The following is a 14,964-nucleotide window of genomic DNA, read 5'->3' on the forward strand; positions in this document are numbered from 1 at the left end:
ACTTTCAACAATCTCCAACTTGAAGGTCAATTAATGATGTAATTGATAAACCAATATCCCTTTTTAATAGCTACTTCACTTCTTCTTAAGAAGCTCAAGAGAAGTCATGACACACTCAAGCTTCTCTTTGGAACTACCTTTGTCAAGATATCTATTGGATTGACCTTTATGTCCATCTTTGTAACTTTTAATTTTCCTTCTTCAACCACATGATGGACAAAGTAAGCATGTATGTCAATTTTCTTAGAGTGAGGCTAAGAAAAATGGTTATGGGCCATAAAAATGGTTTTTCAATGATCACAAAATTGAACATAGTTGTTATGTGAATATTTCAAATTATTGAACATTTTTTGAAGAAAAATCATTTCCCTTGCACCTTAAGAAAGAGACAAATAATAAGCCTTGAATCCCGAGTAATAGGAGCTCCAACAAACATGAAAGTATAACCAATAGTAGACCCTCATTTATCTAAATCATTGATCAATAAATCCTTGCAAATCAACATTGTTTCCACCAAAAAATAAAACATAATTAGAAGTGCCCTTTAGATATAGTAATATTCATTTAATTGCTTCCCAATGAGCCTTCCCAAGATTTCTCATGAACCTACTTACAACTCCCACTGCATGAGCAATGTTGGGACATGTGGAAACCATTACATACATAATGGTAACAACTACAGATTTATAAGGAATTTTATCTATAAATTATTTTTCCTCTTGTGTTTTTGAACACATATTAGAATTTAAATAGAAATGAGCAACAATGGGAGTATAAACAACATTTGCATCAATCATGCCAAAACTATAAAAAAAAATTTCAATGTATGTTTTTTGTGATGAAGTGATCTCTTTACTTCTTCTATCTCTACTAAATACCATGCTTAGAATCTTCACAAGTGATCCTAAGTCCTTCTGCCAATTTATCCTTTAACTCATGAATGATTGTTTTACTTGTACTAGCTACCAACACAAAGGAGAAGAATGATGAACTCACTACTAGGAAGTTTCTTGAAATAAAAACATAGAATTAATTCAAACCTTGTAAAATTTTGTTCAACCATGAAGTGATCAAATTTCAAGTACTATTATCTTGGGCTTGCATGAGCTCATACAAGCTCTAGTTCTATCTACAATAAAGATGTCCTTGTCCCTTTTTAACGAATCTATTGCTCCATATACAACTCCTCATATACATTGGACCGCCATGTAGAAACATGGTTTTGACATTAAGTTGATCTAATTCAAGAACCCATACTACTAATAATCCCAAAATTGTTTTAATGGTTTTTATATTAACAACTGGTGAGAAGATTTCATTGAAATCAATCCCCTTTTCTTGATCAAATCTTTTCATGACTAAACTAGCCTTGTACGTTTTCAACCCCTTCTTCTTTCAATCAACACATTCACTTTTTCTTGAGTGGTCTTGATTTGGTGGAAGAGTAAGCATATCCCAAGTCTTGTTAGTCTGAAGAGATTTTGTTTCATCATGTATAACCTCCTTCCATTTTGTATAATCAATAACCTTGCTAGCTTCATTATAATTTGCAAGTTTAGTCTCATTTAAATTGAAATTTCAAGCTTAAATTCCTCAAAGTATAATAATTCATAATTAGAATATTTGGCAGGCATCCTTCTTTGCCTTGTAAAATGCCTTAATTGAACTATTAAGTTCTATGCTTTATCTTAAACAAAGTAATTTGAAGTAGGAATTAATCCAAATGAAGAACCAGTTACCATATTTCTTCCATTCAAATTTTGAATGTCCCCTTCTCTGTTATGATCAGATGACTTAGTCCTGTATTCTCGTATCTTTTTACACCCTTGGTTGGGAAGTGATATGCCCAAGTTTTATGTAATCAGTATATAAGATATCATTTCCCATAGATCATCTAAGGTAAATGTAGATTGTGTCTTGCATGTCAGATTGACTCCATTAATGACATGAGGTAGATAATCTACCTTTTTTGCATAATGTTTATTTTTGTATAGTCTTAAATTGGAAGCACTTCAATTTAATGATGGTTTAGTACCTATTTAATGTGAGATCTATTAGCATGAATGTTGATGGTACTCCTATGGGAGTATCCTAGAATTTTTGGAGACATGATTCAAACATCATGTGTTGTATTGATGATGGAGTTTGTCATTGATATCAACATACTAGTTATTTTGTGAAGACTAACAAAGAAGAAAATAGAGCTTGGTTTCATGAGGTTCAAGGAATGTAGATGATCTTATGCAAACTTAGGATAATGTTTTGCAAAGAGTTTTCATGCTACTATTAAGAATGCATACAAAAATATGAAGAATGTACAGAGTTATGGTGATTTTAGTGAATGTTGCTTTTAGACAAAGCTACTGGGAAGTAGTTATTGATGTTTTGATTATATCTCCTAATAGGGATAGAATATAGTTAAGAGGTACATGACATGATGAAGATTTTTTGGTGAAATTCACACATCCTAATGAGCATCAAGTGAAGAGTTATGAAGATTGTGAGCTAACAATTTGAACTTGTAATTATGAAAAGTATAAAGATGTAATGTAATGTATAAATGTAATATCTTAAGTTGGTCCTATACTATTATTGTAAATTAGGAAATCCTCAAGTTGACTCAATAATTTTTTTAGGACTTAGTATGAGGGAAGGATGATTTTCTTATTGTATTCATCTACTATGGATATTGTGTAATACAAGTATGCAAACTTGTATGTGAGATCTAGTGAACCTGATAACAAATATCTTTTGATCAGAGATTTGTTTGGTGTAGTGAAGCACGATGAGATGACAAAGAACTATATTTGAAAAATAAGTTGTTCTTGGATAGTGTTGATGTACAATTCTATTATTTAGCGAGGATAGTACAAAGGCTATTTGGAAAGTGGATTCAGTGGTCTTCCTAATCAACTCCTAATAGGGTTGGCACAACTCTTAGTAGGAATTCAAAGTCTCCTAAAAGGGACTAATATGTATTGAATATATTTTATTGATTCCTAATAGGGTCCATCCTCTTACAAGGAACTTCTATATTAGTACATCATTTGGTGGGTACCATCCCCACCAATGTTTTCTCTCTGATCAAGGGTTTCCCTAGTTAACAGATTTGGTGTTATTGTGTATGATTATCTTTCTGTGGTTGTTTTATCTATTGTATACATGTTTTGGAATTACTAAGGATGTTGAGAGTTTTTTTAGCTATATAATAGATTCACCCCCCGCCACCCACCCCCCAAAATATCTTGGTGGAGTTTACTTTATAACAATTGGGATCAGAGCATCAAGTGCTTGAAGGAAAAGATTAATAAATTAAGGATATCTATGGCACATTTCAAGAAAAATCTAAAGTTTGATGGAGTTAACTTCGACAATTGGAAGGAAAATATGAAGACATATTTTCTACGCATGGACCTGTCTTATTGGTTGATTACTAAGAGTAAGAAGGACATGATTGAAGAAAAATAATCTTAAAGATTGTGAAGAAAAATAAAATATGTATTCATGTTCAATATGCTTGCTAGAGAAGCTCTATTATAATCTCTTCTTGGAACTAAATTTCCTCAAGTACAATCTTTAAGATTAGTGTTGGCCATTTTTGCCCCCATTTAACCCATCATTAATAACCGATCAAAGAGATCTTTAATGTGTTGTTTTCTTCGCTATGGGTTAACAAGCTGAAAGTTGGTGGCTAACATTTCATGTTATCTAGTTCCTTCTTTCACTAGGTTGGCTTAGGTTCTTCATTAACTGAGTTATCTTAGTTTACTCTCCACCCAAGTGACTTAGTCCTGGTTTGGTATCTTCTTTGACCGATTAAACTCAATTTCCTCATTTTTTGAGTTGCAAGTTAACATGTGCATCTACAAGGGTTAAAATTTCATGTTAACTATTTTTGCTATTTCAAAGAGGCACTTTTATGCCCTTTCCAAAATAGTGAAATTCACTATTTTGGAAAGTCATCTTTTGGCTCTTTTCATAGTAGAGAATTTTGCTATTTCAGAAAGCTACATTTCTTGCTTCCACGAAGTTGCAAAATTGTTTTTGGCTTTTCCATCATGCATTAGGGAATGTGCCAACCAAAAAATTTGTACCACGTGGTAATTTCTTCTTTCACAGGGTTGCTTTTGATCTGAAAGTGCTTGTATTTTTGCATAATTTCTTAGGCCTCTTGTGAAGATGCGATGGTTGTTGGATTTGGATGCATCTTTGGGAGATTCCTTGTTTCATCTCAATCGTCCATTTAATATGAATAAAATCTTGATTGATGGTTGTGTTTTAATCATGCATTGAGGATTGTCTTCCAACATCTAAGCCATCTATTTAAAACAAGGAGATCTACATCAATGATCATCATTTGGGGTAGATCTTATCTATTTTCGCGCAGGTTAACTTTGCATTTTCACAACAGGTTAACATTGTGTGTTATCCCACCCCGCATTTTTTGACAGTGGCCTGAATTCAATTGTTGCAGCCTTGCCACATTGTAAGGACTATTCATTTAATGTAGAATGACTTAGTGATCCTTTTAATGCCAATGTTGGTGCCCCTCCATGATTATTTAATGATTTTTTTGCAAGAATGATGGTCCTTTTGGCCACCAAATACTTTCTTTGGCCTTTCCTATCACTTCCATGAATCAAGTGGTAATGGAAATCATAGTTCCTTTCTAATTCTTCATTTATTATGTACTCTATAATGTTAAGTCCATTGTGGTTTGAGTTTGAATTCAAGGTTATATCTAGGTTATGCCTACACCCTATAAAGGAAAGTTTTTTTGTTATTCTCGAGATCTCTTCTCTATGATCTTTTGTAGATTTCTTCTCTGTAAATGATTTTGCTTCTTATTCAATAGAAATTACTATTGTTTCATCCATTCTTAGTCAGTTAAATTTTTGCAACATCTAATGCCTCATTTTCCTCAATGTATTTTGATAGTTGTAACACTTTATGAATATGTTCATTTCAATTAACTAATCTATTAAGTGAATTTGTTGTGTTCCTTGCATAGTTATGTTATATCTTGAATTTTCTAGGCTGTTAAGGATGACAGGATATAGATAATGGTAAGTTCGGTGAAATCTATTGGGTTATAGTGAAATTATTAGAAGAAGTAGATCAACAATCTCATTTTAAATTTATGTTTCCTTCTCCCTTTTCCTTCTGAGTGTTAGTTCAGGTGTGCCCAGATTGTGAGGAAGTTGAGCTTCTCTAGAGATTCAATATTTGATTGCAAAGTCCCACACTTTTGATATTGTTTCCATGTTACATAGGGTTGCCTGGGGATAACAGGTCCGACAAGGGTGCAGACTCACGTGTCAATAGTTTTTGGCATGCCTGATGGGACCATATATCAGAAGCATGAATACTGATGATATTCATATGGGGGAGTATTGTAGAAACATCATTAGATCATTATCATAATGATATGTTATATTCATGATTATGTTTGTCATTGATGTCAACATAGTAGTTTTTGTGGTATCTGATAGAAGAATAATGGAAAGATTAGGTTGGTACGAATAGATCATTGAGTAATTTTAGTAGTGAGGTTAAAGGGAGATTACACAATGTGTCTATTATACAAAAGTAACCTCAGAAGCATAAGATATTAAGTCTAGAAGAAGTTATACAAGTTTCGGTGAAGCCTATTATGAGATAGCGTTTAGAGAGGCATGTTCTTGTAAACTTCTTACATCTCTTAACAAATTTATTATTCTAAGAAGCCAAAGTTATAGATATAAATAAGACATGTTGGTGATGACATGGTTAAGCTTTCTCATCATAATGTTATGTGTATGAAAAGATATTCAAGTTGCAAGGCAAAAGATTAATGTTACTGCTAAGTGTAATATGCTCTTAATGTGGTCCGATAATAATCAATTGAGAAGATCTAATAGTCAGCTCAAGAATTGTTTTATGGATTTGAAATAAAGGAAGGATATTTTCCTTTATCATGAGTAATGTAAGATAAGTGGTTGTAAGAAACACAAAGAACATAATGCAAAGTTGAGTAGTGCAGAGTGGAAGGGAAGGAAACTTCATTACAAAGGTTTTATTATGTGATCTAAAGTAGGATACTTGGATATGAGGTTTGTGACCTAGTCTACAAGGTCTGACAATGATTAGTATGGTTGATAGGATAGAGGGAAAAAGTTATAGTACAGTACACATAATTATTCTATAAGGAATAGTTGATAGATTAGTTGGACATGAGTTCAGTGGTCTTGCCCCATAAGCTATTTGGACAATGGGCCCTTTTGTCTTCTACAACTCCTAATAGGTTTGGCACAACTCCTAACAAGGTTGGAATCTCCTAATAGAGACTCTTATGTACTAAGTGTTGTAATAGAATCCTAATAGGGTCCATCCTCTACAAGGAATATTTATATTAGTACATCATCTTGTGGGCATCATTCCCACTAGGGTTTTCACTCTAATAAAGGGTTACCCTAGTTAACATATTTGATGTAATTGCCTATGTGCATCTTGTTATGGTTGTTGTTTACTTTGGTTGAATGGATAAGATTGTTAAAGGTTGATAAATGTTTTAATTATTGGATATTTGGTTCACCCCCTCACCCCCCTCCGCTTTGTCATCTTGGTGGACTATTGTTTCTAATAAAGTGTATCAGAGCATCAAGTCCTTGAAGATAAAGTTTAGCAACTTTGGGAGATCCATGACAAACATGTTCAAGAAATATAGTCCTACATCTGATAGAGGAAATTTCAACACCCAGATGGTAGAAATTCTTGGTGAGTTATTAGATTTGTGTAAATAATAGAGTATTGATTTTTCACATCCAAAATCCTTCTATTTTATACAAAAGAATACAAGCTCAAGCAAAGATAGATCCATATCCAAAGAAGACATAAAAATAAAGGAAGGTATTGATCTACTTACAAAGAGAGAGCTAGAAGGTGTGGAAATTTTTGCTTGTTGGATATGTAATAAGTTTGGTCATTTTTCATCTACATGCCCTAAGAGAGTAAGGAAAACTAGAAAGAGTTCACCTTCTGAGTAAGATGAAGAATTTAAAGAAAGTATAGAAATATTCTTAAATGACTATGATAATGAGCTTGAATTGGTTAGGGAAAAGGAAGTACTTGAAGAGATAGCTTTGGTAACTATTGTTGATCCAAAGGCTAACCATGAAAATGCGAAAGTTATCATTAGTGATGATTTGAAAAATGGGAATCATATTGAAGAGAAAATATTGAATCCTAGAGTAGAAGAAAGAGTTGAGTTGAAGACTCTTGAGCAAAATGGCATTGGAGAGAGAAGAAACAGGTTGGTAATAGAAGCACCAAGAGCTATGTTAGCTAAGAATGATGTATCCAAGATGTTTTGTAGAGAAGCTATGAATACAAAAATCTACACTATGAACATAGTGCAGGTCAGGAAAGACACAAATAAGACCCCTTATGAATTGTGATTTGGTCACTCACCTACAATTAAGTATTTCAAAATTTTGGTAGTAAGTGTTATATAAAAAAAGATGATGATATTGGTAAGTTTGATGCTAGAAGTGATGAAGGTATGTTTCTTGGTTATTCATTGAAAAGAAAGGCTTATAGATGTTATAATCTGAGAACTAAGACTATTATGAAAAATGAAAATGTGAGAGTTGATGAGAGATTCAGGATACACTAAAGAATAGTTGATTACAATTTAGATGATGATGTTATTATTAAACCAAGTAATGATGAAGTATTCCTTGAGACTAACAATGATTTTTAGAATGAAGGAGAGCTAAGGCAAGAACAAAGATCATAACCTTCAATAGAGCCAAGAGTTGAGATAACAATTCCTACTTCAAGTAAGAATATGACAAAAGATCATCCACCTAAGCAGATCATCGAAAGAAGAGATAAAGCTATGATGACAAGAAGTGCAGAGTCAATGAAGAACTATGTTTGATATCTCAAGTTCAACCTAAGAATGCAAATGAAGCATGTAAAGATGACTATTGGAAGCAAGCTATAAAAGAGGAATTGGATTAGATAGTAACGAATGAGATATGGGAATTGGTCCCTAGACTAGTGGACAAGAATGTGATAGGAAATAAATAGGTATTCAAGAACAAGATGAATGAACAAGGTAAAGTTATAAGGAACACAAGGAAAGATTGGTATGCAAAGGTTACTCACAACAAGAAGGAATAGACTATGATGAGACCTGTGCTCTTGTCGCTAGAATTGAAGCAATAAGGTTATTCTTAGCATATGCAGCATATAAGAAATTCAAAGTATATCAGATGGATGTCAAGTTAGCATTTTTGAATGGAGAACTTCAAGAAGAGGTATACATAGAACAACTTGAAGGTTGTCCTTTGACAGATGACAAGGACATAGTATATAGATTGAAGAAAGCATTGTATGGCTTGAAGCAAGCACCCAACACTTGGTATGCAAGGTTGGACAAACATTTGACAAAGCTTGGATATAGCAAAGGCATGGCAGATAGTAATTTGTATTGGAAAGAAATTGATGATGGATTAATGATTTTGGTAATATTTGTTGACGATATCATATTTTGAGGAAATAATGATAAAAGTGAGAAGTTTGCAAAAGAGATGAAGAAAGAATTTGAGATGAGTATGATAGGAGAAATGAAATATTTTCTAGGATTGTTGATTGTAGAGAATAAAAAAGGAATCTTTATTTCTCTGACTAAGTACTTGAAGGATTTACTAAATAGGTTTGGTTTGGAAACATGTAAACCCATTGGAACACCTATGGTAACTGGATACAAGCTATCTACAAAGGATAAGATACCTACTATTGAGAAGAAGAAATACATATCTATGATCAAAGGATTGCAATATCTGACTCACACTAGGCTGTATATAGAAAATGGAGTTGGAATTGTTGTAGGATTCTAATTTGATCCCAAAGAAGCACATTATGTAGCAGTCAAAAGGATATTTAGATATCTGAAAGGAACACCTAAGTTTGGATTATGGTATGATAAGTCTAATGATTTTAACTTATGTTCTTATATTGATATTGATTGGGAAGGCAATATGGATGATAGAAAGAGCACCAGTGGTGGAGCCTTCTTTCTTGGAGGAAGATTGGTTTCTTGGAGGAAGATCAGTTTCTTGACTAAGCAAGAAGTAGAATTGTACCTCACAAAGTATAGTAGAAGTAGGATATGTTGCAGCACCAAATAATTGTAATCAAGTTGTTTGGATGAAGCTGATGCTGAAGGATATAAGGATAGAATTCAATGAACCTATTGTCATACATTCTGACAACATAGGCACAATAAATATGTCTAAGAATCCAGTGTTGCATTCTAAGACCAAGAACATTTATATCAAGTATCAAATGTTGAGAGAGAAAGTTGTAGAAAAGTAAATTAGATTGGAGTATGTGAGCACTAAAGAGAAGATTGGAGATATCTTCACTAAGCCTCTTCCCAAAGGGACTTTTGAGTATTTGCAAGGTATGCTAGGGGTTATGCCCCTTCCTACATTAGAGTAGAAGATGAAAGAGTGCATCAGTCTAGTGTAACAAAGCACTATTGTTTGTTTGGATTGAATGTTGATGCTTCCTGTGTGGGGGAGTATCTATGATGGACAGAGTCATCTAGGATTCTTGTTGGATGTTTTTATTTTTAAATAGTGTCTTTCGACAAATGAGCTAAGAAAGAATTAGTTGTTGTAGAGTTTGATGGTTGCTGAAACCTTCGACATTGATGCCAATGGGGGAGAAGTTAGCATGAAAAATAGAAAAATAGTTTAGAAAGTTGGAGAAGTACAACATGGAAAAATAGTTTAATGTAAATAATGTAAAGCACATTGAGGTATATCAGTGGGGGAGAATGATTGATGAAGAGGATTTGAAAAGAAAGATTAACAATCGTTTGTAGTTGGTATTCTTAGAACTAGATGCTTTTTAAAAAAAATCTATGTTGCTATCAATGCTAAAGGGGGAGATTGTTGGAAGCATCAATGCTGATGATATTCTTATGGGGGAGTATTTTGGAAATGTGATTAGATCATTATCATAATGATATGTTACATTCATGACTATGTTTTTCATTGATGTCAACATAGCAATTTTCTATGGTATTTGATAGAAACAGTGAGAAGATCAAGTTGGTATGGATAGATCATTGAGTACTTTCAGTAGTAAGGTTAAAGGGAGATTATACCATGTGTCTAGTATAAAAAGGTAACCTCAGAAACATAAGATATTAAGTCTAGAAGAAGTTATGCAAGTTTCGGTGAAGACTATTCTGAGATAGAGTTTATAGAGGCATGTTTTAATAAATTGGTTATATCTCTTAGCAAATTTATTATTTTGAGAAGTTAAAGTTATAGATGTAATGAAGACATGTTGGTGATGACATTGTTAAGCTTGCTTGTCATAATGTTATGTGTATGGAAAGATATTCAAGTTGCAAGGTAAAAGATTAATGTTATTATTAAGTGTAACATGTTCTTAATGTGGTCCTATAATAATTAATTGGGAATTTGTAACAACTAACTTAGGAATTGATTTATGGATTTGATATAAAGAAAGGACATTTTCCTTTATCATGAGTAATGTAAGATAATTGATTGTAAGTAGCACAAAGAGAAAAATGCAAAGTGAGCAGTGCAGAGTGAAAATGAAGGAAACTTCATTGCTGATGTTTTATTGTGTGATCCAAAGTTAGATACTTGGATCCAAGGTTTGTGACCTAGTCTACAAGGTCTAACAGTGATTGGTCTAGTTGATAGGACAAAGGAAAGAAGTTACAATACAATACACATAATTATTCTACAAGGAATAGTTGAGAGATCAGTTGGACATTGAGTTCAGTGGTCTTGCCCCAAAGGCTATTTGGATAGTGGGTCCTTCTATCTTCTACAACTCCTAACAAGGTTAGCACAACTCCTAACAGGGATTCAAAGTCTCCTAACAGGGACTCTTATGTACTAAATGTTGTAATAGGCTCCTAATATGGTCCATTGTCTAACAAGGCATATTTATATTAGTACATCATCTTGTGCTCATCATTCCCACCATGGTTTTCCCTCTAGTCAAGGGTCTCCCTAGTTAACGTATCTGGTGTAATTGTTTATGTGCATCTTGTTATGGTTGGTGTTTACTTTGGTTGAATGGATAAGATTCTTTAAGGTTGATAAATGTTTTAATTATTGGATAACTAATTCACCCATCCCCCCTCCCCCTAGTTATCTTGGTGGACTATTGTTTCTAACATCATATTCAAGGTTACTAGAAGTTTGCTAGTTTATTGGTGTTAAAATAACGACTTCAATGTCTATGCTAAAAAGATAGTGTTGTTCTTAGCATTTGATCCTTCAAGAGGCTCACATTCAAGCACTTGGTGAATCCATCTCTACATCTTGGTTTTCAAATCAGAATTGTTGCAATTCATGCCCAAGGTTCAAACAAGGGCATCTTCTAGAGGCAACTTTTAGTTTATTGAGCTTTCATTTTCAAATCCTATAATAAAAAGAAGTAGACCATATCTATCACCAGTTAGGAGTTCAAAAGTACCACATACACCTTCTAGATCTCTTTTTACTCCTGCAGTTGATAGGTCACAACCTAGGGCACCATCATTTCACTTGAATAAACCTTTATTTCACATGGTCCTCCCTAGAAATTAGGTGTTTTCTACCTTTAATGGTGGCAACCCTCTTATTTTAGCCTAAAGACTAGCCTAGTATCTGCTCTTAAGAGTCTACTAGATTTTACTGGTGAAACTTCAATTTTCCCAATAGAACATATTTAGGAAGTTTCAAATATTTGCAATATACATGGTATTATAGAGGATAATGTTGCATTTAGACTATTAGCTTCATCACTAAGGGGAAAACCCTTACAATGGTAGAGAGGATTGCCACATAACTCCATTGATAACTAGAATGAGTTAGGAGAAGATTGTGCAAACATTTCAAAGATAAGAGTGATCATCTATCACTTTCAGAACAACTAACTACAATTAAGAGAGAACCTCATGAGTTTATGATATATTTCAATTATAGATTCCAAAAAAATATGGGATAGAATCCTTATGATAGTGAAGCCTACTCCTGGTAATGCTTTCTTGTATTACCTTAAATATTTTAATAGTGAAATTGCTACTACATTGTAAACCATGCGAGGGGACACTTTGCCAGTTGCTTATGAAATTGCTATTAAGGTAGAGAATACTCTGATTCAAGGGAGAATGCTAGCTCCAAGAATTCTGATGCCACTCTTTCCTGACATGCCTATGCACCAACCTACCATGGCTCCCATCCCAACTATGACTACATGTCTGCCTCTTATTGTTGTTCCTTCATCTTCCACATCTTTGAATGGGATAGATGAAATTGAGGCCATGATGTAGGTTATGGTATAGAACATAGATAAGATTAAAGATCATAATTTTGATATAGATAAAAGATTTTAGGACCAAAATGGAGTTATGCAAAAGATGAACAACAAGTTGGTGACTTTGGAGAGACAACAAGCTCAAGCCTTTTCAACCTAATTATCAGAATCATCCATTCAATAGGTAGCCAAACCATGTCCAAGCCCCATTCAACCAAAATAGACTTATGGGTAATGTAGCCCCTATAAATGCAAGTGTAAATCCAAGATGCTAGTTGTTCAAAATAATTTGGTTCAAGAACAAGAATATTGTTCGACTTGTAACTTTTCATACAGGAAATGTATATGAAATAGAGTGTAATCTTCTCAAGCTTTGGATACACAAGAGTAAACAATAGGGCAATAATATGATGCTAATAATCCCACCATTGGCTTCCAATCCCAACAACAAGGGGATTGTACTTTCATGATTTATCAACCTAAAGATTACTGCCATGTAAATTATGATGGTAATGATGGCATAACTCATAAAACTAGAAGAAAAAGGAGAGTTGTAGAGGAGGCTCCATCATCTTTATCAAATTAGGCTGCACTTTTAAGGCTATTCCACATACCACAAGTGCAAATGTACAACACCGTGTTGCTGCTCTATTGCAAAATTAGAACAACAAGAAGACTAAAGAGTCACATGCTTCTCCCATTCATATACTAGAGCTTGTGGTCACCAAGGTTCCAGCCAAGTCAACATATACCTCTCTCAACATTGTAGATCAAATGAAGAAGATCACTATCAATGTTTCTATGTGGGATGTTCTTGCAATACCATCTCACTTAGAATTACTACAACAAGAAATAAAGATTGTAAGGTGCAGAATGGACCAGCTACCATAGATGGAGCAACAAGATTTGTGCAACCTATGAAGGAAGAAGGAAAAAGTAAGAAGAGTAAGCCTCTTTTCTTTCATTTATCTCTCTTTGATTTTAGGAGATAAATTGGTTCACAATTGCATGATAGACTTTGGAGCTACCAGCTCAATGATGCCAAGGTGTGTAGCCAATCCTTTTGGTATTAAATATGAACCAATGTCTAAGGGAGCTATTCAATTGGATGGTAGTTTTATTCTAGTAGTGGGGCTTTTAAGAGTTGTAAAGATGGCATTGAATGCATGTCCTAGTTTTACTATTATACAAGACATATCAGTTGTTGAGCTTCCTCCACACTTTTCTATTTGTCTATCGAGGGACTTCACCACACAAATTGGTGGCTATATTGCATTTGATTGGTCCTACATGTTCTTTATAACTAGATATAAAACAGAAGATTCCATAAAGACAAAACCATTGGCCCTTAATCACATAGATACTTATAAACTTAGCCCTATGAATATGAATTGCACAATCTATGAAGAAGATGAGGAATGCATAACTCATGAATACACCACTCTCTTAACAAAGGTTCTTGATTATCTTTTACATGAATAGGAAAATGCTTTCCAACTTGACCCAATACAAGAATATGATTAGATAGGCCTTGTAACTTAATTGTATATTTGAGGAGGGTGCTCCTATTCCCAATCTCATGAAAGAAAAAAAAAAAGATACATATGGATTATGGAATATGTTCTTTGATGGCTTAAGGAACAAAAATGGTTCAAGTGTTGATGTGATACTTATTTCCCCTAGTTTCGAGAAATATTACTTTTCATATAGACTCTAATTCAATTGCAATAATGATGTGGCCAAGTATGAAGCCTTGATCCAAGGTCTCCAACTTGCACAAAGAAGAGATATATAACTCCTAAAATTATCTAGGGATAATGAGTTGGTTATGAATCAAATCATAAATTAGAATGTCACAAAGAACAATCTCCTCAAATCATATAAACATAGAGTTTGGGATCTACTTGAGGGCTTCTAGGCATTCAATATTTAGAGTGTTCCTAGAAATAAAAAACAAACATGCTAATAGACTAGTAGAAATTGGTGCTCACTATGGTATACTAGAACATGTTGCTAATTCAAAGGAGCAACATATCAAACTTGTTGTAAGGCCTGTTGTCCTAGGAAATTGCACGAATTGGAAAGTCTTTGATTCTAATTTGCAAATTATTAATTTTCTACAAAATGAAGTAGAGTTCTATGCTAAAAATTAGTCTAAACTACAAATCTAGTATGGAGATTGGTTTGTGAATCTCAATTCCAACAAGTTGCCTAAAGGTTTGGCCACTTTAGAGGGCATATTGAATTCTAATGATCAAGAAATAAGTAATGGCTCAAACTTGATTGCGAGGAAGGATGATTACATACCTATCACCATTGCTAATGGGAAGACTCTTAACTTGGGAAAGGTATGCACTGAGACTAAAAAAGAAGTTTTCATTAATTTATGTCAAGAATTTAATGATGTTAGTGCTTGGACATATGAAGACTTAAAGGGTTTTGACCCAATCTTATTTCAACACACTATAGATTTAAATCATGATGCAAAGCTTGTTAGACAAAAGCAAAGACTAGTCAACCCTAAGATTGAACCCTTGATAAGAAAAGAGCTATCCAAACTTATAGAAGCCAATATTATTGTTCCTATTAAGCACTCTTCATGGGTAGCCAATTTGGTTCTTTTTA

This window comes from Cupressus sempervirens, chromosome 5, assembly GCF_028749045.1.
Source record: "Cupressus sempervirens isolate cs-2001-9-10 chromosome 5, ASM2874904v1, whole genome shotgun sequence".
NCBI lineage: Eukaryota > Viridiplantae > Streptophyta > Pinopsida > Cupressales > Cupressaceae > Cupressus > Cupressus sempervirens.